The 21,417-nt window shown below is 46.7% G+C and overlaps 15 non-coding genes and 1 pseudogene across 15 annotated transcripts; all 16 read left to right on the forward strand.

Moving 5' to 3' along the window:
• The first annotated feature begins 346 nt into the window (after nucleotides 1-346).
• Nucleotides 347-537, forward strand: LOC142266416 (U2 spliceosomal RNA). Its single transcript, XR_012732506.1, has one exon. It is a non-coding gene; the product is annotated as a U2 spliceosomal RNA (small nuclear RNA).
• Nucleotides 538-1,655: 1,118 nt separating this feature from the next.
• LOC142266428 (U2 spliceosomal RNA) lies at nucleotides 1,656-1,846 on the forward strand. Its single transcript, XR_012732517.1, has one exon. It is a non-coding gene; the product is annotated as a U2 spliceosomal RNA (small nuclear RNA).
• A 1,117-nt stretch (nucleotides 1,847-2,963) lies between these two features.
• LOC142266441 (U2 spliceosomal RNA) lies at nucleotides 2,964-3,154 on the forward strand. Its single transcript, XR_012732528.1, has one exon. It is a non-coding gene; the product is annotated as a U2 spliceosomal RNA (small nuclear RNA).
• A 1,117-nt stretch (nucleotides 3,155-4,271) lies between these two features.
• On the forward strand, nucleotides 4,272-4,462 carry LOC142266453 (U2 spliceosomal RNA). Its single transcript, XR_012732539.1, has one exon. It is a non-coding gene; the product is annotated as a U2 spliceosomal RNA (small nuclear RNA).
• A 1,117-nt stretch (nucleotides 4,463-5,579) lies between these two features.
• LOC142266351 (U2 spliceosomal RNA) lies at nucleotides 5,580-5,770 on the forward strand. Its single transcript, XR_012732451.1, has one exon. It is a non-coding gene; the product is annotated as a U2 spliceosomal RNA (small nuclear RNA).
• Nucleotides 5,771-6,887: 1,117 nt separating this feature from the next.
• LOC142266363 (U2 spliceosomal RNA) lies at nucleotides 6,888-7,078 on the forward strand. Its single transcript, XR_012732462.1, has one exon. It is a non-coding gene; the product is annotated as a U2 spliceosomal RNA (small nuclear RNA).
• Nucleotides 7,079-8,363: 1,285 nt separating this feature from the next.
• Nucleotides 8,364-8,572, forward strand: LOC142266406 (U2 spliceosomal RNA; annotated as a pseudogene).
• A 1,117-nt stretch (nucleotides 8,573-9,689) lies between these two features.
• On the forward strand, nucleotides 9,690-9,880 carry LOC142266375 (U2 spliceosomal RNA). Its single transcript, XR_012732473.1, has one exon. It is a non-coding gene; the product is annotated as a U2 spliceosomal RNA (small nuclear RNA).
• A 1,117-nt stretch (nucleotides 9,881-10,997) lies between these two features.
• On the forward strand, nucleotides 10,998-11,188 carry LOC142266387 (U2 spliceosomal RNA). The gene has a single exon (XR_012732484.1). It is a non-coding gene; the product is annotated as a U2 spliceosomal RNA (small nuclear RNA).
• Nucleotides 11,189-12,480: 1,292 nt separating this feature from the next.
• LOC142266407 (U2 spliceosomal RNA) lies at nucleotides 12,481-12,676 on the forward strand. Its single transcript, XR_012732500.1, has one exon. It is a non-coding gene; the product is annotated as a U2 spliceosomal RNA (small nuclear RNA).
• A 1,117-nt stretch (nucleotides 12,677-13,793) lies between these two features.
• LOC142266399 (U2 spliceosomal RNA) lies at nucleotides 13,794-13,984 on the forward strand. Its single transcript, XR_012732495.1, has one exon. It is a non-coding gene; the product is annotated as a U2 spliceosomal RNA (small nuclear RNA).
• A 1,117-nt stretch (nucleotides 13,985-15,101) lies between these two features.
• LOC142266410 (U2 spliceosomal RNA) lies at nucleotides 15,102-15,292 on the forward strand. The gene has a single exon (XR_012732501.1). It is a non-coding gene; the product is annotated as a U2 spliceosomal RNA (small nuclear RNA).
• Nucleotides 15,293-16,409: 1,117 nt separating this feature from the next.
• LOC142266398 (U2 spliceosomal RNA) lies at nucleotides 16,410-16,600 on the forward strand. Its single transcript, XR_012732494.1, has one exon. It is a non-coding gene; the product is annotated as a U2 spliceosomal RNA (small nuclear RNA).
• Nucleotides 16,601-17,717: 1,117 nt separating this feature from the next.
• On the forward strand, nucleotides 17,718-17,908 carry LOC142266411 (U2 spliceosomal RNA). The gene has a single exon (XR_012732502.1). It is a non-coding gene; the product is annotated as a U2 spliceosomal RNA (small nuclear RNA).
• A 1,117-nt stretch (nucleotides 17,909-19,025) lies between these two features.
• Nucleotides 19,026-19,216, forward strand: LOC142266412 (U2 spliceosomal RNA). The gene has a single exon (XR_012732503.1). It is a non-coding gene; the product is annotated as a U2 spliceosomal RNA (small nuclear RNA).
• Nucleotides 19,217-20,333: 1,117 nt separating this feature from the next.
• On the forward strand, nucleotides 20,334-20,524 carry LOC142266414 (U2 spliceosomal RNA). The gene has a single exon (XR_012732504.1). It is a non-coding gene; the product is annotated as a U2 spliceosomal RNA (small nuclear RNA).
• The last annotated feature ends 893 nt before the right edge of the window (nucleotides 20,525-21,417 follow it).

Below are 21,417 nucleotides of genomic sequence, written 5' to 3' on the forward strand. Positions count from 1 at the left end.
TGATGAAAGGGCTTTCTACGGGTAAGGATGGCAAAGGGTGGCATGTGACGGAAAGTCAGGCAACCTGTCCTGTCCGTCTTTTTGTATCGTGAATTGGAAAGACTGCAAGGGGGAGGGGAGTTGCTTGCGCCCTAAAGGAGGAGTTATTCAGATTCATTGCAGTGGGCGGCGGCTGCAAAACGCACCATTCTTCTTGTTTTTGCTCTGCAAAGCAGCCTTTTCAAGGGTTGGCTTGGGTGACAAAATGTCTTGTGTAGGCGTGGGTTTGTCTCCCTCTCGCTCTCTCTCCCTAAGATGTGTCCGGCATAGGCCAGGGTGCCACTCGAGGCCCAAACCAATTCTGGTTATCGCTTCTCGGCCTTTTGGCTAAGATCAAGTGTAGTATCTGTTCTTATCAGTTTAATATCTGATACGTCCCCTATCTGGGGACCATATATTAAATGGATTTTTAGAACAGGGAGATGGAAAAAGAGCTTGCTCTGTCCACTCCACGCATTGACCTGGTATTGCAGTACCTCCAGGAACGGTGCACCCCTTCTTAACCCAGTTTCCAAAAGCAGAACTCGATTCACCTGATTCATATTAGCCCGATTAGCGAATTGAAATGAATTTTTATCTAACACACTTTTTACTTGCTTTATTCATCCAAATAGCAAACTCATCACCACTCAACTTCACCAACTCTGCTATGTCCCGTGCAGTATCTTGTTGTCAGTCTAATCTAGATCATGTGTAATTGAATGGAATAGATCCCTTTTGGACAAAGTGGAGTCAGATGCTGCAGTGACCACAGGTGTGAGAGGATCTACAATTGGCATCTGGTGTTATCTCTCTGCTTCCACTCCAAATAAAGTTACCTGTTGTTACCTGAACGTCAAATACTAAGAATGGGCGGCCTATGAAAGAATTAGTACTTTCATTAAGTATACTAAACCGGCTAATTGGGAATAGACAAACTGTAAAAAGCCCTCTGAGAAAGCCCCTCTCTAACCTTTGTTAGTAAGCTTTTCTGTAGCCTGCCTGTTGATGTATTTTCGGTTTGAACAGTGCACAACATGAAGAGACGGAACACTGGCGGCTTGTCACAATGCCCCCCCGATGACATCACAATAGCGCTGCTGCCTAGAAAACAAGCTGCGCAGAAGAAGTTGTTCTTTGGGTGGGAGGGTGGGCTAGTGGAAGGAGGGGGCAATCTCTTTTTTTCCCGGGTGGTAGGGGGATGACAGGAGAAGGGAAGCGGGTGGTGAGAAAGGTACAGAGGGCAGGGTTTGGGGGCTGGGAAGGAAAGGGAAAAGATTAGGGTTTGGGGATGATGAAAGGGCTTTCTACGGGTAAGGATGGCAAAGGGTGGCAGTGACGGAAAGTCAGGCAACCTGTCCTGTCCGTCTTTTTGTATCGTGAATTGGAAAGACTGCAAGGGGGAGGGGAGTTGCTTGCGCCCTAAAGGAGGAGTTATTCAGATTCATTGCAGTGGGCGGCGGCTGCAAAACGCACCATTCTTCTTGTTTTTGCTCTGCAAAGCAGCCTTTTCAAGGGTTGGCTTGGGTGACAAAATGTCTTGTGTAGGCGTGGGTTTGTCTCCCTCTCGCTCTCTCTCCCTAAGATGTGTCCGGCATAGGCCAGGGTGCCACTCGAGGCCCAAACCAATTCTGGTTATCGCTTCTCGGCCTTTTGGCTAAGATCAAGTGTAGTATCTGTTCTTATCAGTTTAATATCTGATACGTCCCCTATCTGGGGACCATATATTAAATGGATTTTTAGAACAGGGAGATGGAAAAAGAGCTTGCTCTGTCCACTCCACGCATTGACCTGGTATTGCAGTACCTCCAGGAACGGTGCACCCCTTCTTAACCCAGTTTCCAAAAGCAGAACTCGATTCACCTGATTCATATTAGCCCGATTAGCGAATTGAAATGAATTTTTATCTAACACACTTTTTACTTGCTTTATTCATCCAAATAGCAAACTCATCACCACTCAACTTCACCAACTCTGCTATGTCCCGTGCAGTATCTTGTTGTCAGTCTAATCTAGATCATGTGTAATTGAATGGAATAGATCCCTTTTGGACAAAGTGGAGTCAGATGCTGCAGTGACCACAGGTGTGAGAGGATCTACAATTGGCATCTGGTGTTATCTCTCTGCTTCCACTCCAAATAAAGTTACCTGTTGTTACCTGAACGTCAAATACTAAGAATGGGCGGCCTATGAAAGAATTAGTACTTTCATTAAGTATACTAAACCGGCTAATTGGGAATAGACAAACTGTAAAAAGCCCTCTGAGAAAGCCCCTCTCTAACCTTTGTTAGTAAGCTTTTCTGTAGCCTGCCTGTTGATGTATTTTCGGTTTGAACAGTGCACAACATGAAGAGACGGAACACTGGCGGCTTGTCACAATGCCCCCCGATGACATCACAATAGCGCTGCTGCCTAGAAAACAAGCTGCGCAGAAGAAGTTGTTCTTTGGGTGGGAGGGTGGGCTAGTGGAAGGAGGGGGCAATCTCTTTTTTTCCCGGGTGGTAGGGGGATGACAGGAGAAGGGAAGCGGGTGGTGAGAAAGGTACAGAGGGCAGGGTTTGGGGGCTGGGAAGGAAAGGGAAAAGATTAGGGTTTGGGGATGATGAAAGGGCTTTCTACGGGTAAGGATGGCAAAGGGTGGCAGTGACGGAAAGTCAGGCAACCTGTCCTGTCCGTCTTTTTGTATCGTGAATTGGAAAGACTGCAAGGGGGAGGGGAGTTGCTTGCGCCCTAAAGGAGGAGTTATTCAGATTCATTGCAGTGGGCGGCGGCTGCAAAACGCACCATTCTTCTTGTTTTTGCTCTGCAAAGCAGCCTTTTCAAGGGTTGGCTTGGGTGACAAAATGTCTTGTGTAGGCGTGGGTTTGTCTCCCTCTCGCTCTCTCTCCCTAAGATGTGTCCGGCATAGGCCAGGGTGCCACTCGAGGCCCAAACCAATTCTGGTTATCGCTTCTCGGCCTTTTGGCTAAGATCAAGTGTAGTATCTGTTCTTATCAGTTTAATATCTGATACGTCCCCTATCTGGGGACCATATATTAAATGGATTTTTAGAACAGGGAGATGGAAAAAGAGCTTGCTCTGTCCACTCCACGCATTGACCTGGTATTGCAGTACCTCCAGGAACGGTGCACCCCTTCTTAACCCAGTTTCCAAAAGCAGAACTCGATTCACCTGATTCATATTAGCCCGATTAGCGAATTGAAATGAATTTTTATCTAACACACTTTTTACTTGCTTTATTCATCCAAATAGCAAACTCATCACCACTCAACTTCACCAACTCTGCTATGTCCCGTGCAGTATCTTGTTGTCAGTCTAATCTAGATCATGTGTAATTGAATGGAATAGATCCCTTTTGGACAAAGTGGAGTCAGATGCTGCAGTGACCACAGGTGTGAGAGGATCTACAATTGGCATCTGGTGTTATCTCTCTGCTTCCACTCCAAATAAAGTTACCTGTTGTTACCTGAACGTCAAATACTAAGAATGGGCGGCCTATGAAAGAATTAGTACTTTCATTAAGTATACTAAACCGGCTAATTGGGAATAGACAAACTGTAAAAAGCCCTCTGAGAAAGCCCCTCTCTAACCTTTGTTAGTAAGCTTTTCTGTAGCCTGCCTGTTGATGTATTTTCGGTTTGAACAGTGCACAACATGAAGAGACGGAACACTGGCGGCTTGTCACAATGCCCCCCGATGACATCACAATAGCGCTGCTGCCTAGAAAACAAGCTGCGCAGAAGAAGTTGTTCTTTGGGTGGGAGGGTGGGCTAGTGGAAGGAGGGGGCAATCTCTTTTTTTCCCGGGTGGTAGGGGGATGACAGGAGAAGGGAAGCGGGTGGTGAGAAAGGTACAGAGGGCAGGGTTTGGGGGCTGGGAAGGAAAGGGAAAAGATTAGGGTTTGGGGATGATGAAAGGGCTTTCTACGGGTAAGGATGGCAAAGGGTGGCAGTGACGGAAAGTCAGGCAACCTGTCCTGTCCGTCTTTTTGTATCGTGAATTGGAAAGACTGCAAGGGGGAGGGGAGTTGCTTGCGCCCTAAAGGAGGAGTTATTCAGATTCATTGCAGTGGGCGGCGGCTGCAAAACGCACCATTCTTCTTGTTTTTGCTCTGCAAAGCAGCCTTTTCAAGGGTTGGCTTGGGTGACAAAATGTCTTGTGTAGGCGTGGGTTTGTCTCCCTCTCGCTCTCTCTCCCTAAGATGTGTCCGGCATAGGCCAGGGTGCCACTCGAGGCCCAAACCAATTCTGGTTATCGCTTCTCGGCCTTTTGGCTAAGATCAAGTGTAGTATCTGTTCTTATCAGTTTAATATCTGATACGTCCCCTATCTGGGGACCATATATTAAATGGATTTTTAGAACAGGGAGATGGAAAAAGAGCTTGCTCTGTCCACTCCACGCATTGACCTGGTATTGCAGTACCTCCAGGAACGGTGCACCCCTTCTTAACCCAGTTTCCAAAAGCAGAACTCGATTCACCTGATTCATATTAGCCCGATTAGCGAATTGAAATGAATTTTTATCTAACACACTTTTTACTTGCTTTATTCATCCAAATAGCAAACTCATCACCACTCAACTTCACCAACTCTGCTATGTCCCGTGCAGTATCTTGTTGTCAGTCTAATCTAGATCATGTGTAATTGAATGGAATAGATCCCTTTTGGACAAAGTGGAGTCAGATGCTGCAGTGACCACAGGTGTGAGAGGATCTACAATTGGCATCTGGTGTTATCTCTCTGCTTCCACTCCAAATAAAGTTACCTGTTGTTACCTGAACGTCAAATACTAAGAATGGGCGGCCTATGAAAGAATTAGTACTTTCATTAAGTATACTAAACCGGCTAATTGGGAATAGACAAACTGTAAAAAGCCCTCTGAGAAAGCCCCTCTCTAACCTTTGTTAGTAAGCTTTTCTGTAGCCTGCCTGTTGATGTATTTTCGGTTTGAACAGTGCACAACATGAAGAGACGGAACACTGGCGGCTTGTCACAATGCCCCCCGATGACATCACAATAGCGCTGCTGCCTAGAAAACAAGCTGCGCAGAAGAAGTTGTTCTTTGGGTGGGAGGGTGGGCTAGTGGAAGGAGGGGGCAATCTCTTTTTTTCCCGGGTGGTAGGGGGATGACAGGAGAAGGGAAGCGGGTGGTGAGAAAGGTACAGAGGGCAGGGTTTGGGGGCTGGGAAGGAAAGGGAAAAGATTAGGGTTTGGGGATGATGAAAGGGCTTTCTACGGGTAAGGATGGCAAAGGGTGGCAGTGACGGAAAGTCAGGCAACCTGTCCTGTCCGTCTTTTTGTATCGTGAATTGGAAAGACTGCAAGGGGGAGGGGAGTTGCTTGCGCCCTAAAGGAGGAGTTATTCAGATTCATTGCAGTGGGCGGCGGCTGCAAAACGCACCATTCTTCTTGTTTTTGCTCTGCAAAGCAGCCTTTTCAAGGGTTGGCTTGGGTGACAAAATGTCTTGTGTAGGCGTGGGTTTGTCTCCCTCTCGCTCTCTCTCCCTAAGATGTGTCCGGCATAGGCCAGGGTGCCACTCGAGGCCCAAACCAATTCTGGTTATCGCTTCTCGGCCTTTTGGCTAAGATCAAGTGTAGTATCTGTTCTTATCAGTTTAATATCTGATACGTCCCCTATCTGGGGACCATATATTAAATGGATTTTTAGAACAGGGAGATGGAAAAAGAGCTTGCTCTGTCCACTCCACGCATTGACCTGGTATTGCAGTACCTCCAGGAACGGTGCACCCCTTCTTAACCCAGTTTCCAAAAGCAGAACTCGATTCACCTGATTCATATTAGCCCGATTAGCGAATTGAAATGAATTTTTATCTAACACACTTTTTACTTGCTTTATTCATCCAAATAGCAAACTCATCACCACTCAACTTCACCAACTCTGCTATGTCCCGTGCAGTATCTTGTTGTCAGTCTAATCTAGATCATGTGTAATTGAATGGAATAGATCCCTTTTGGACAAAGTGGAGTCAGATGCTGCAGTGACCACAGGTGTGAGAGGATCTACAATTGGCATCTGGTGTTATCTCTCTGCTTCCACTCCAAATAAAGTTACCTGTTGTTACCTGAACGTCAAATACTAAGAATGGGCGGCCTATGAAAGAATTAGTACTTTCATTAAGTATACTAAACCGGCTAATTGGGAATAGACAAACTGTAAAAAGCCCTCTGAGAAAGCCCCTCTCTAACCTTTGTTAGTAAGCTTTTCTGTAGCCTGCCTGTTGATGTATTTTCGGTTTGAACAGTGCACAACATGAAGAGACGGAACACTGGCGGCTTGTCACAATGCCCCCCGATGACATCACAATAGCGCTGCTGCCTAGAAAACAAGCTGCGCAGAAGAAGTTGTTCTTTGGGTGGGAGGGTGGGCTAGTGGAAGGAGGGGGCAATCTCTTTTTTTCCCGGGTGGTAGGGGGATGACAGGAGAAGGGAAGCGGGTGGTGAGAAAGGTACAGAGGGCAGGGTTTGGGGGCTGGGAAGGAAAGGGAAAAGATTAGGGTTTGGGGATGATGAAAGGGCTTTCTACGGGTAAGGATGGCAAAGGGTGGCAGTGACGGAAAGTCAGGCAACCTGTCCTGTCCGTCTTTTTGTATCGTGAATTGGAAAGACTGCAAGGGGGAGGGGAGTTGCTTGCGCCCTAAAGGAGGAGTTATTCAGATTCATTGCAGTGGGCGGCGGCTGCAAAACGCACCATTCTTCTTGTTTTTGCTCTGCAAAGCAGCCTTTTCAAGGGTTGGCTTGGGTGACAAAATGTCTTGTGTAGGCGTGGGTTTGTCTCCCTCTCGCTCTCTCTCCCTAAGATGTGTCCGGCATAGGCCAGGGTGCCACTCGAGGCCCAAACCAATTCTGGTTATCGCTTCTCGGCCTTTTGGCTAAGATCAAGTGTAGTATCTGTTCTTATCAGTTTAATATCTGATACGTCCCCTATCTGGGGACCATATATTAAATGGATTTTTAGAACAGGGAGATGGAAAAAGAGCTTGCTCTGTCCACTCCACGCATTGACCTGGTATTGCAGTACCTCCAGGAACGGTGCACCCCTTCTTAACCCAGTTTCCAAAAGCAGAACTCGATTCACCTGATTCATATTAGCCCGATTAGCGAATTGAAATGAATTTTTATCTAACACACTTTTTACTTGCTTTATTCATCCAAATAGCAAACTCATCACCACTCAACTTCACCAACTCTGCTATGTCCCGTGCAGTATCTTGTTGTCAGTCTAATCTAGATCATGTGTAATTGAATGGAATAGATCCCTTTTGGACAAAGTGGAGTCAGATGCTGCAGTGACCACAGGTGTGAGAGGATCTACAATTGGCATCTGGTGTTATCTCTCTGCTTCCACTCCAAATAAAGTTACCTGTTGTTACCTGAACGTCAAATACTAAGAATGGGCGGCCTATGAAAGAATTAGTACTTTCATTAAGTATACTAAACCGGCTAATTGGGAATAGACAAACTGTAAAAAGCCCTCTGAGAAAGCCCCTCTCTAACCTTTGTTAGTAAGCTTTTCTGTAGCCTGCCTGTTGATGTATTTTCGGTTTGAACAGTGCACAACATGAAGAGACGGAACACTGGCGGCTTGTCACAATGCCCCCCGATGACATCACAATAGCGCTGCTGCCTAGAAAACAAGCTGCGCAGAAGAAGTTGTTCTTTGGGTGGGAGGGTGGGCTAGTGGAAGGAGGGGGCAATCTCTTTTTTTCCCGGGTGGTAGGGGGATGACAGGAGAAGGGAAGCGGGTGGTGAGAAAGGTACAGAGGGCAGGGTTTGGGGGCTGGGAAGGAAAGGGAAAAGATTAGGGTTTGGGGATGATGAAAGGGCTTTCTACGGGTAAGGATGGCAAAGGGTGGCAGTGACGGAAAGTCAGGCAACCTGTCCTGTCCGTCTTTTTGTATCGTGAATTGGAAAGACTGCAAGGGGGAGGGGAGTTGCTTGCGCCCTAAAGGAGGAGTTATTCAGATTCATTGCAGTGGGCGGCGGCTGCAAAACGCACCATTCTTCTTGTTTTTGCTCTGCAAAGCAGCCTTTTCAAGGGTTGGCTTGGGTGACAAAATGTCTTGTGTAGGCGTGGGTTTGTCTCCCTCTCGCTCTCTCTCCCTAAGATGTGTCCGGCATAGGCCAGGGTGCCACTCGAGGCCCAAACCAATTCTGGTTATCGCTTCTCGGCCTTTTGGCTAAGATCAAGTGTAGTTTGGGAGGGTACTACCTTGGTTGGTGCTGGAAGGTGCCAGGGTATTGCACAACTGCTGGCCTTGGGGGAGTGTGCATCGTAGGATGTCATAGCCCTCTTGTGACGGACAGTTACCTGGGCAACGAGAGGCGGTCACTTTTTTATTTTCAAACTCATCCTTCAAAAAAAAAAAAAAAAAAAAAAAAAATCTGTTCTTATCAGTTTAATATCTGATACGTCCCCTATCTGGGGACCATATATTAAATGGATTTTTAGAACAGGGAGATGGAAAAAGAGCTTGCTCTGTCCACTCCACGCATTGACCTGGTATTGCAGTACCTCCAGGAACGGTGCACCCCTTCTTAACCCAGTTTCCAAAAGCAGAACTCGATTCACCTGATTCATATTAGCCCGATTAGCGAATTGAAATGAATTTTTATCTAACACACTTTTTACTTGCTTTATTCATCCAAATAGCAAACTCATCACCACTCAACTTCACCAACTCTGCTATGTCCCGTGCAGTATCTTGTTGTCAGTCTAATCTAGATCATGTGTAATTGAATGGAATAGATCCCTTTTGGACAAAGTGGAGTCAGATGCTGCAGTGACCACAGGTGTGAGAGGATCTACAATTGGCATCTGGTGTTATCTCTCTGCTTCCACTCCAAATAAAGTTACCTGTTGTTACCTGAACGTCAAATACTAAGAATGGGCGGCCTATGAAAGAATTAGTACTTTCATTAAGTATACTAAACCGGCTAATTGGGAATAGACAAACTGTAAAAAGCCCTCTGAGAAAGCCCCTCTCTAACCTTTGTTAGTAAGCTTTTCTGTAGCCTGCCTGTTGATGTATTTTCGGTTTGAACAGTGCACAACATGAAGAGACGGAACACTGGCGGCTTGTCACAATGCCCCCCGATGACATCACAATAGCGCTGCTGCCTAGAAAACAAGCTGCGCAGAAGAAGTTGTTCTTTGGGTGGGAGGGTGGGCTAGTGGAAGGAGGGGGCAATCTCTTTTTTTCCCGGGTGGTAGGGGGATGACAGGAGAAGGGAAGCGGGTGGTGAGAAAGGTACAGAGGGCAGGGTTTGGGGGCTGGGAAGGAAAGGGAAAAGATTAGGGTTTGGGGATGATGAAAGGGCTTTCTACGGGTAAGGATGGCAAAGGGTGGCAGTGACGGAAAGTCAGGCAACCTGTCCTGTCCGTCTTTTTGTATCGTGAATTGGAAAGACTGCAAGGGGGAGGGGAGTTGCTTGCGCCCTAAAGGAGGAGTTATTCAGATTCATTGCAGTGGGCGGCGGCTGCAAAACGCACCATTCTTCTTGTTTTTGCTCTGCAAAGCAGCCTTTTCAAGGGTTGGCTTGGGTGACAAAATGTCTTGTGTAGGCGTGGGTTTGTCTCCCTCTCGCTCTCTCTCCCTAAGATGTGTCCGGCATAGGCCAGGGTGCCACTCGAGGCCCAAACCAATTCTGGTTATCGCTTCTCGGCCTTTTGGCTAAGATCAAGTGTAGTATCTGTTCTTATCAGTTTAATATCTGATACGTCCCCTATCTGGGGACCATATATTAAATGGATTTTTAGAACAGGGAGATGGAAAAAGAGCTTGCTCTGTCCACTCCACGCATTGACCTGGTATTGCAGTACCTCCAGGAACGGTGCACCCCTTCTTAACCCAGTTTCCAAAAGCAGAACTCGATTCACCTGATTCATATTAGCCCGATTAGCGAATTGAAATGAATTTTTATCTAACACACTTTTTACTTGCTTTATTCATCCAAATAGCAAACTCATCACCACTCAACTTCACCAACTCTGCTATGTCCCGTGCAGTATCTTGTTGTCAGTCTAATCTAGATCATGTGTAATTGAATGGAATAGATCCCTTTTGGACAAAGTGGAGTCAGATGCTGCAGTGACCACAGGTGTGAGAGGATCTACAATTGGCATCTGGTGTTATCTCTCTGCTTCCACTCCAAATAAAGTTACCTGTTGTTACCTGAACGTCAAATACTAAGAATGGGCGGCCTATGAAAGAATTAGTACTTTCATTAAGTATACTAAACCGGCTAATTGGGAATAGACAAACTGTAAAAAGCCCTCTGAGAAAGCCCCTCTCTAACCTTTGTTAGTAAGCTTTTCTGTAGCCTGCCTGTTGATGTATTTTCGGTTTGAACAGTGCACAACATGAAGAGACGGAACACTGGCGGCTTGTCACAATGCCCCCCGATGACATCACAATAGCGCTGCTGCCTAGAAAACAAGCTGCGCAGAAGAAGTTGTTCTTTGGGTGGGAGGGTGGGCTAGTGGAAGGAGGGGGCAATCTCTTTTTTTCCCGGGTGGTAGGGGGATGACAGGAGAAGGGAAGCGGGTGGTGAGAAAGGTACAGAGGGCAGGGTTTGGGGGCTGGGAAGGAAAGGGAAAAGATTAGGGTTTGGGGATGATGAAAGGGCTTTCTACGGGTAAGGATGGCAAAGGGTGGCAGTGACGGAAAGTCAGGCAACCTGTCCTGTCCGTCTTTTTGTATCGTGAATTGGAAAGACTGCAAGGGGGAGGGGAGTTGCTTGCGCCCTAAAGGAGGAGTTATTCAGATTCATTGCAGTGGGCGGCGGCTGCAAAACGCACCATTCTTCTTGTTTTTGCTCTGCAAAGCAGCCTTTTCAAGGGTTGGCTTGGGTGACAAAATGTCTTGTGTAGGCGTGGGTTTGTCTCCCTCTCGCTCTCTCTCCCTAAGATGTGTCCGGCATAGGCCAGGGTGCCACTCGAGGCCCAAACCAATTCTGGTTATCGCTTCTCGGCCTTTTGGCTAAGATCAAGTGTAGTATCTGTTCTTATCAGTTTAATATCTGATACGTCCCCTATCTGGGGACCATATATTAAATGGATTTTTAGAACAGGGAGATGGAAAAAGAGCTTGCTCTGTCCACTCCACGCATTGACCTGGTATTGCAGTACCTCCAGGAACGGTGCACCCCTTCTTAACCCAGTTTCCAAAAGCAGAACTCGATTCACCTGATTCATATTAGCCCGATTAGCGAATTGAAATGAATTTTTATCTAACACACTTTTTACTTGCTTTATTCATCCAAATAGCAAACTCATCACCACTCAACTTCACCAACTCTGCTATGTCCCGTGCAGTATCTTGTTGTCAGTCTAATCTAGATCATGTGTAATTGAATGGAATAGATCCCTTTTGGACAAAGTGGAGTCAGATGCTGCAGTGACCACAGGTGTGAGAGGATCTACAATTGGCATCTGGTGTTATCTCTCTGCTTCCACTCCAAATAAAGTTACCTGTTGTTACCTGAACGTCAAATACTAAGAATGGGCGGCCTATGAAAGAATTAGTACTTTCATTAAGTATACTAAACCGGCTAATTGGGAATAGACAAACTGTAAAAAGCCCTCTGAGAAAGCTTCTCTCTAACCTTTGTTAGTAAGCTTTTCTGTAGCCTGCCTGTTGATGTATTTTCGGTTTGAACAGTGCACAACATGAAGAGACGGAACACTGGCGGCTTGTCACAATGCCCCCCGATGACATCACAATAGCGCTGCTGCCTAGAAAACAAGCTGCGCAGAAGAAGTTGTTCTTTGGGTGGGAGGGTGGGCTAGTGGAAGGAGGGGGCAATCTCTTTTTTTCCCGGGTGGTAGGGGGATGACAGGAGAAGGGAAGCGGGTGGTGAGAAAGGTACAGAGGGCAGGGTTTGGGGGCTGGGAAGGAAAGGGAAAAGATTAGGGTTTGGGGATGATGAAAGGGCTTTCTACGGGTAAGGATGGCAAAGGGTGGCAGTGACGGAAAGTCAGGCAACCTGTCCTGTCCGTCTTTTTGTATCGTGAATTGGAAAGACTGCAAGGGGGAGGGGAGTTGCTTGCGCCCTAAAGGAGGAGTTATTCAGATTCATTGCAGTGGGCGGCGGCTGCAAAACGCACCATTCTTCTTGTTTTTGCTCTGCAAAGCAGCCTTTTCAAGGGTTGGCTTGGGTGACAAAATGTCTTGTGTAGGCGTGGGTTTGTCTCCCTCTCGCTCTCTCTCCCTAAGATGTGTCCGGCATAGGCCAGGGTGCCACTCGAGGCCCAAACCAATTCTGGTTATCGCTTCTCGGCCTTTTGGCTAAGATCAAGTGTAGTTTGGGAGGGTACTACCTTGGTTGGTGCTGGAAGGTGCCAGGGTATTGCACAACTGCTGGCCTTGGGGGAGTGTGCATCGTAGGATGTCATAGCCCTCTTGTGACGGACAGTTACCTGGGCAACGAGAGGCGGTCACTTTTTTATTTTCAAACTCATCCTTCAAAAAAAAAAAAAAAAAAAATCTGTTCTTATCAGTTTAATATCTGATACGTCCCCTATCTGGGGACCATATATTAAATGGATTTTTAGAACAGGGAGATGGAAAAAGAGCTTGCTCTGTCCACTCCACGCATTGACCTGGTATTGCAGTACCTCCAGGAACGGTGCACCCCTTCTTAACCCAGTTTCCAAAAGCAGAACTCGATTCACCTGATTCATATTAGCCCGATTAGCGAATTGAAATGAATTTTTATCTAACACACTTTTTACTTGCTTTATTCATCCAAATAGCAAACTCATCACCACTCAACTTCACCAACTCTGCTATGTCCCGTGCAGTATCTTGTTGTCAGTCTAATCTAGATCATGTGTAATTGAATGGAATAGATCCCTTTTGGACAAAGTGGAGTCAGATGCTGCAGTGACCACAGGTGTGAGAGGATCTACAATTGGCATCTGGTGTTATCTCTCTGCTTCCACTCCAAATAAAGTTACCTGTTGTTACCTGAACGTCAAATACTAAGAATGGGCGGCCTATGAAAGAATTAGTACTTTCATTAAGTATACTAAACCGGCTAATTGGGAATAGACAAACTGTAAAAAGCCCTCTGAGAAAGCCCCTCTCTAACCTTTGTTAGTAAGCTTTTCTGTAGCCTGCCTGTTGATGTATTTTCGGTTTGAACAGTGCACAACATGAAGAGACGGAACACTGGCGGCTTGTCACAATGCCCCCCGATGACATCACAATAGCGCTGCTGCCTAGAAAACAAGCTGCGCAGAAGAAGTTGTTCTTTGGGTGGGAGGGTGGGCTAGTGGAAGGAGGGGGCAATCTCTTTTTTTCCCGGGTGGTAGGGGGATGACAGGAGAAGGGAAGCGGGTGGTGAGAAAGGTACAGAGGGCAGGGTTTGGGGGCTGGGAAGGAAAGGGAAAAGATTAGGGTTTGGGGATGATGAAAGGGCTTTCTACGGGTAAGGATGGCAAAGGGTGGCAGTGACGGAAAGTCAGGCAACCTGTCCTGTCCGTCTTTTTGTATCGTGAATTGGAAAGACTGCAAGGGGGAGGGGAGTTGCTTGCGCCCTAAAGGAGGAGTTATTCAGATTCATTGCAGTGGGCGGCGGCTGCAAAACGCACCATTCTTCTTGTTTTTGCTCTGCAAAGCAGCCTTTTCAAGGGTTGGCTTGGGTGACAAAATGTCTTGTGTAGGCGTGGGTTTGTCTCCCTCTCGCTCTCTCTCCCTAAGATGTGTCCGGCATAGGCCAGGGTGCCACTCGAGGCCCAAACCAATTCTGGTTATCGCTTCTCGGCCTTTTGGCTAAGATCAAGTGTAGTATCTGTTCTTATCAGTTTAATATCTGATACGTCCCCTATCTGGGGACCATATATTAAATGGATTTTTAGAACAGGGAGATGGAAAAAGAGCTTGCTCTGTCCACTCCACGCATTGACCTGGTATTGCAGTACCTCCAGGAACGGTGCACCCCTTCTTAACCCAGTTTCCAAAAGCAGAACTCGATTCACCTGATTCATATTAGCCCGATTAGCGAATTGAAATGAATTTTTATCTAACACACTTTTTACTTGCTTTATTCATCCAAATAGCAAACTCATCACCACTCAACTTCACCAACTCTGCTATGTCCCGTGCAGTATCTTGTTGTCAGTCTAATCTAGATCATGTGTAATTGAATGGAATAGATCCCTTTTGGACAAAGTGGAGTCAGATGCTGCAGTGACCACAGGTGTGAGAGGATCTACAATTGGCATCTGGTGTTATCTCTCTGCTTCCACTCCAAATAAAGTTACCTGTTGTTACCTGAACGTCAAATACTAAGAATGGGCGGCTTATGAAAGAATTAGTACTTTCATTAAGTATACTAAACCGGCTAATTGGGAATAGACAAACTGTAAAAAGCCCTCTGAGAAAGCCCCTCTCTAACCTTTGTTAGTAAGCTTTTCTGTAGCCTGCCTGTTGATGTATTTTCGGTTTGAACAGTGCACAACATGAAGAGACGGAACACTGGCGGCTTGTCACAATGCCCCCCGATGACATCACAATAGCGCTGCTGCCTAGAAAACAAGCTGCGCAGAAGAAGTTGTTCTTTGGGTGGGAGGGTGGGCTAGTGGAAGGAGGGGGCAATCTCTTTTTTTCCCGGGTGGTAGGGGGATGACAGGAGAAGGGAAGCGGGTGGTGAGAAAGGTACAGAGGGCAGGGTTTGGGGGCTGGGAAGGAAAGGGAAAAGATTAGGGTTTGGGGATGATGAAAGGGCTTTCTACGGGTAAGGATGGCAAAGGGTGGCAGTGACGGAAAGTCAGGCAACCTGTCCTGTCCGTCTTTTTGTATCGTGAATTGGAAAGACTGCAAGGGGGAGGGGAGTTGCTTGCGCCCTAAAGGAGGAGTTATTCAGATTCATTGCAGTGGGCGGCGGCTGCAAAACGCACCATTCTTCTTGTTTTTGCTCTGCAAAGCAGCCTTTTCAAGGGTTGGCTTGGGTGACAAAATGTCTTGTGTAGGCGTGGGTTTGTCTCCCTCTCGCTCTCTCTCCCTAAGATGTGTCCGGCATAGGCCAGGGTGCCACTCGAGGCCCAAACCAATTCTGGTTATCGCTTCTCGGCCTTTTGGCTAAGATCAAGTGTAGTATCTGTTCTTATCAGTTTAATATCTGATACGTCCCCTATCTGGGGACCATATATTAAATGGATTTTTAGAACAGGGAGATGGAAAAAGAGCTTGCTCTGTCCACTCCACGCATTGACCTGGTATTGCAGTACCTCCAGGAACGGTGCACCCCTTCTTAACCCAGTTTCCAAAAGCAGAACTCGATTCACCTGATTCATATTAGCCCGATTAGCGAATTGAAATGAATTTTTATCTAACACACTTTTTACTTGCTTTATTCATCCAAATAGCAAACTCATCACCACTCAACTTCACCAACTCTGCTATGTCCCGTGCAGTATCTTGTTGTCAGTCTAATCTAGATCATGTGTAATTGAATGGAATAGATCCCTTTTGGACAAAGTGGAGTCAGATGCTGCAGTGACCACAGGTGTGAGAGGATCTACAATTGGCATCTGGTGTTATCTCTCTGCTTCCACTCCAAATAAAGTTACCTGTTGTTACCTGAACGTCAAATACTAAGAATGGGCGGCCTATGAAAGAATTAGTACTTTCATTAAGTATACTAAACCGGCTAATTGGGAATAGACAAACTGTAAAAAGCCCTCTCAGAAAGCCCCTCTCTAACCTTTGTTAGTAAGCTTTTCTGTAGCCTGCCTGTTGATGTATTTTCGGTTTGAACAGTGCACAACATGAAGAGACGGAACACTGGCGGCTTGTCACAATGCCCCCCGATGACATCACAATAGCGCTGCTGCCTAGAAAACAAGCTGCGCAGAAGAAGTTGTTCTTTGGGTGGGAGGGTGGGCTAGTGGAAGGAGGGGGCAATCTCTTTTTTTCCCGGGTGGTAGGGGGATGACAGGAGAAGGGAAGCGGGTGGTGAGAAAGGTACAGAGGGCAGGGTTTGGGGGCTGGGAAGGAAAGGGAAAAGATTAGGGTTTGGGGATGATGAAAGGGCTTTCTACGGGTAAGGATGGCAAAGGGTGGCAGTGACGGAAAGTCAGGCAACCTGTCCTGTCCGTCTTTTTGTATCGTGAATTGGAAAGACTGCAAGGGGGAGGGGAGTTGCTTGCGCCCTAAAGGAGGAGTTATTCAGATTCATTGCAGTGGGCGGCGGCTGCAAAACGCACCATTCTTCTTGTTTTTGCTCTGCAAAGCAGCCTTTTCAAGGGTTGGCTTGGGTGACAAAATGTCTTGTGTAGGCGTGGGTTTGTCTCCCTCTCGCTCTCTCTCCCTAAGATGTGTCCGGCATAGGCCAGGGTGCCACTCGAGGCCCAAACCAATTCTGGTTATCGCTTCTCGGCCTTTTGGCTAAAATCAAGTGTAGTATCTGTTCTTATCAGTTTAATATCTGATACGTCCCCTATCTGGGGACCATATATTAAATGGATTTTTAGAACAGGGAGATGGAAAAAGAGCTTGCTCTGTCCACTCCACGCATTGACCTGGTATTGCAGTACCTCCAGGAACGGTGCACCCCTTCTTAACCCAGTTTCCAAAAGCAGAACTCGATTCACCTGATTCATATTAGCCCGATTAGCGAATTGAAATGAATTTTTATCTAACACACTTTTTACTTGCTTTATTCATCCAAATAGCAAACTCATCACCACTCAACTTCACCAACTCTGCTATGTCCCGTGCAGTATCTTGTTGTCAGTCTAATCTAGATCATGTGTAATTGAATGGAATAGATCCCTTTTGGACAAAGTGGAGTCAGATGCTGCAGTGACCACAGGTGTGAGAGGATCTACAATTGGCATCTGGTGTTATCTCTCTGCTTCCACTCCAAATAAAGTTACCTGTTGTTACCTGAACGTCAAATACTAAGAATGGGCGGCCTATGAAAGAATTAGTACTTTCATTAAGTATACTAAACCGGCTAATTGGGAATAGACAAACTGTAAAAAGCCCTCTGAGAAAGCCCCTCTCTAACCTTTGTTAGTAAGCTTTTCTGTAGCCTGCCTGTTGATGTATTTTCGGTTTGAACAGTGCACAACATGAAGAGACGGAACACTGGCGGCTTGTCACAATGCCCCCCGATGACATCACAATAGCGCTGCTGCCTAGAAAACAAGCTGCGCAGAAGAAGTTGTTCTTTGGGTGGGAGGGTGGGCTAGTGGAAGGAGGGGGCAATCTCTTTTTTTCCCGGGTGGTAGGGGGATGACAGGAGAAGGGAAGCGGGTGGTGAGAAAGGTACAGAGGGCAGGGTTTGGGGGCTGGGAAGGAAAGGGAAAAGATTAGGGTTTGGGGATGATGAAAGGGCTTTCTACGGGTAAGGATGGCAAAGGGTGGCAGTGACGGAAAGTCAGGCAACCTGTCCTGTCCGTCTTTTTGTATCGTGAATTGGAAAGACTGCAAGGGGGAGGGGAGTTGCTTGCGCCCTAAAGGAGGAGTTATTCAGATTCATTGCAGTGGGCGGCGGCTGCAAAACGCACCATTCTTCTTGTTTTTGCTCTGCAAAGCAGCCTTTTCAAGGGTTGGCTTGGGTGACAAAATGTCTTGTGTAGGCGTGGGTTTGTCTCCCTCTCGCTCTCTCTCCCTAAGATGTGTCCGGCATAGGCCAGGGTGCCACTCGAGGCCCAAACCAATTCTGGTTATCGCTTCTCGGCCTTTTGGCTAAGATCAAGTGTAGTATCTGTTCTTATCAGTTTAATATCTGATACGTCCCCTATCTGGGGACCATATATTAAATGGATTTTTAGAACAGGGAGATGGAAAAAGAGCTTGCTCTGTCCACTCCACGCATTGACCTGGTATTGCAGTACCTCCAGGAACGGTGCACCCCTTCTTAACCCAGTTTCCAAAAGCAGAACTCGATTCACCTGATTCATATTAGCCCGATTAGCGAATTGAAATGAATTTTTATCTAACACACTTTTTACTTGCTTTATTCATCCAAATAGCAAACTCATCACCACTCAACTTCACCAACTCTGCTATGTCCCGTGCAGTATCTTGTTGTCAGTCTAATCTAGATCATGTGTAATTGAATGGAATAGATCCCTTTTGGACAAAGTGGAGTCAGATGCTGCAGTGACCACAGGTGTGAGAGGATCTACAATTGGCATCTGGTGTTATCTCTCTGCTTCCACTCCAAATAAAGTTACCTGTTGTTACCTGAACGTCAAATACTAAGAATGGGCGGCCTATGAAAGAATTAGTACTTTCATTAAGTATACTAAACCGGCTAATTGGGAATAGACAAACTGTAAAAAGCCCTCTGAGAAAGCCCCTCTCTAACCTTTGTTAGTAAGCTTTTCTGTAGCCTGCCTGTTGATGTATTTTCGGTTTGAACAGTGCACAACATGAAGAGACGGAACACTGGCGGCTTGTCACAATGCCCCCCGATGACATCACAATAGCGCTGCTGCCTAGAAAACAAGCTGCGCAGAAGAAGTTGTTCTTTGGGTGGGAGGGTGGGCTAGTGGAAGGAGGGGGCAATCTCTTTTTTTCCCGGGTGGTAGGGGGATGACAGGAGAAGGGAAGCGGGTGGTGAGAAAGGTACAGAGGGCAGGGTTTGGGGGCTGGGAAGGAAAGGGAAAAGATTAGGGTTTGGGGATGATGAAAGGGCTTTCTACGGGTAAGGATGGCAAAGGGTGGCAGTGACGGAAAGTCAGGCAACCTGTCCTGTCCGTCTTTTTGTATCGTGAATTGGAAAGACTGCAAGGGGGAGGGGAGTTGCTTGCGCCCTAAAGGAGGAGTTATTCAGATTCATTGCAGTGGGCGGCGGCTGCAAAACGCACCATTCTTCTTGTTTTTGCTCTGCAAAGCAGCCTTTTCAAGGGTTGGCTTGGGTGACAAAATGTCTTGTGTAGGCGTGGGTTTGTCTCCCTCTCGCTCTCTCTCCCTAAGATGTGTCCGGCATAGGCCAGGGTGCCACTCGAGGCCCAAACCAATTCTGGTTATCGCTTCTCGGCCTTTTGGCTAAGATCAAGTGTAGTATCTGTTCTTATCAGTTTAATATCTGATACGTCCCCTATCTGGGGACCATATATTAAATGGATTTTTAGAACAGGGAGATGGAAAAAGAGCTTGCTCTGTCCACTCCACGCATTGACCTGGTATTGCAGTACCTCCAGGAACGGTGCACCCCTTCTTAACCCAGTTTCCAAAAGCAGAACTCGATTCACCTGATTCATATTAGCCCGATTAGCGAATTGAAATGAATTTTTATCTAACACACTTTTTACTTGCTTTATTCATCCAAATAGCAAACTCATCACCACTCAACTTCACCAACTCTGCTATGTCCCGTGCAGTATCTTGTTGTCAGTCTAATCTAGATCATGTGTAATTGAATGGAATAGATCCCTTTTGGACAAAGTGGAGTCAGATGCTGCAGTGACCACAGGTGTGAGAGGATCTACAATTGGCATCTGGTGTTATCTCTCTGCTTCCACTCCAAATAAAGTTACCTGTTGTTACCTGAACGTCAAATACTAAGAATGGGCGGCCTATGAAAGAATTAGTACTTTCATTAAGTATACTAAACCGGCTAATTGGGAATAGACAAACTGTAAAAAGCCCTCTGAGAAAGCCCCTCTCTAACCTTTGTTAGTAAGCTTTTCTGTAGCCTGCCTGTTGATGTATTTTCGGTTTGAACAGTGCACAACATGAAGAGACGGAACACTGGCGGCTTGTCACAATGCCCCCCGATGACATCACAATAGCGCTGCTGCCTAGAAAACAAGCTGCGCAGAAGAAGTTGTTCTTTGGGTGGGAGGGTGGGCTAGTGGAAGGAGGGGGCAATCTCTTTTTTTCCCGGGTGGTAGGGGGATGACAGGAGAAGGGAAGCGGGTGGTGAGAAAGGTACAGAGGGCAGGGTTTGGGGGCTGGGAAGGAAAGGGAAAAGATTAGGGTTTGGGGATGATGAAAGGGCTTTCTACGGGTAAGGATGGCAAAGGGTGGCAGTGACGGAAAGTCAGGCAACCTGTCCTGTCCGTCTTTTTGTATCGTGAATTGGAAAGACTGCAAGGGGGAGGGGAGTTGCTTGCGCCCTAAAGGAGGAGTTATTCAGATTCATTGCAGTGGGCGGCGGCTGCAAAACGCACCATTCTTCTTGTTTTTGCTCTGCAAAGCAGCCTTTTCAAGGGTTGGCTTGGGTGACAAAATGTCTTGTGTAGGCGTGGGTTTGTCTCCCTCTCGCTCTCTCTCCCTAAGATGTGTCCGGCATAGGCCAGGGTGCCACTCGAGGCCCAAACCAATTCTGGTTATCGCTTCTCGGCCTTTTGGCTAAGATCAAGTGTAGTATCTGTTCTTATCAGTTTAATATCTGATACGTCCCCTATCTGGGGACCATATATTAAATGGATTTTTAGAACAGGGAGATGGAAAAAGAGCTTGCTCTGTCCACTCCACGCATTGACCTGGTATTGCAGTACCTCCAGGAACGGTGCACCCCTTCTTAACCCAGTTTCCAAAAGCAGAACTCGATTCACCTGATTCATATTAGCCCGATTAGCGAATTGAAATGAATTTTTATCTAACACACTTTTTACTTGCTTTATTCATCCAAATAGCAAACTCATCACCACTCAACTTCACCAACTCTGCTATGTCCCGTGCAGTATCTTGTTGTCAGTCTAATCTAGATCATGTGTAATTGAATGGAATAGATCCCTTTTGGACAAAGTGGAGTCAGATGCTGCAGTGACCACAGGTGTGAGAGGATCTACAATTGGCATCTGGTGTTATCTCTCTGCTTCCACTCCAAATAAAGTTACCTGTTGTTACCTGAACGTCAAATACTAAGAATGGGCGGCCTATGAAAGAATTAGTACTTTCATTAAGTATACTAAACCGGCTAATTGGGAATAGACAAACTGTAAAAAGCCCTCTGAGAAAGCCCCTCTCTAACCTTTGTTAGTAAGCTTTTCTGTAGCCTGCCTGTTGATGTATTTTCGGTTTGAACAGTGCACAACATGAAGAGACGGAACACTGGCGGCTTGTCACAATGCCCCCCGATGACATCACAATAGCGCTGCTGCCTAGAAAACAAGCTGCGCAGAAGAAGTTGTTCTTTGGGTGGGAGGGTGGGCTAGTGGAAGGAGGGGGCAATCTCTTTTTTTCCCGGGTGGTAGGGGGATGACAGGAGAAGGGAAGCGGGTGGTGAGAAAGGTACAGAGGGCAGGGTTTGGGGGCTGGGAAGGAAAGGGAAAAGATTAGGGTTTGGGGATGATGAAAGGGCTTTCTACGGGTAAGGATGGCAAAGGGTGGCAGTGACGGAAAGTCAGGCAACCTGTCCTGTCCGTCTTTTTGTATCGTGAATTGGAAAGACTGCAAGGGGGAGGGGAGTT

The sequence above is a fragment of the Anomaloglossus baeobatrachus genome, unplaced genomic scaffold, assembly GCF_048569485.1.
Source record: "Anomaloglossus baeobatrachus isolate aAnoBae1 unplaced genomic scaffold, aAnoBae1.hap1 Scaffold_2842, whole genome shotgun sequence".
Taxonomy (NCBI): Eukaryota; Metazoa; Chordata; class Amphibia; order Anura; family Aromobatidae; genus Anomaloglossus; species Anomaloglossus baeobatrachus.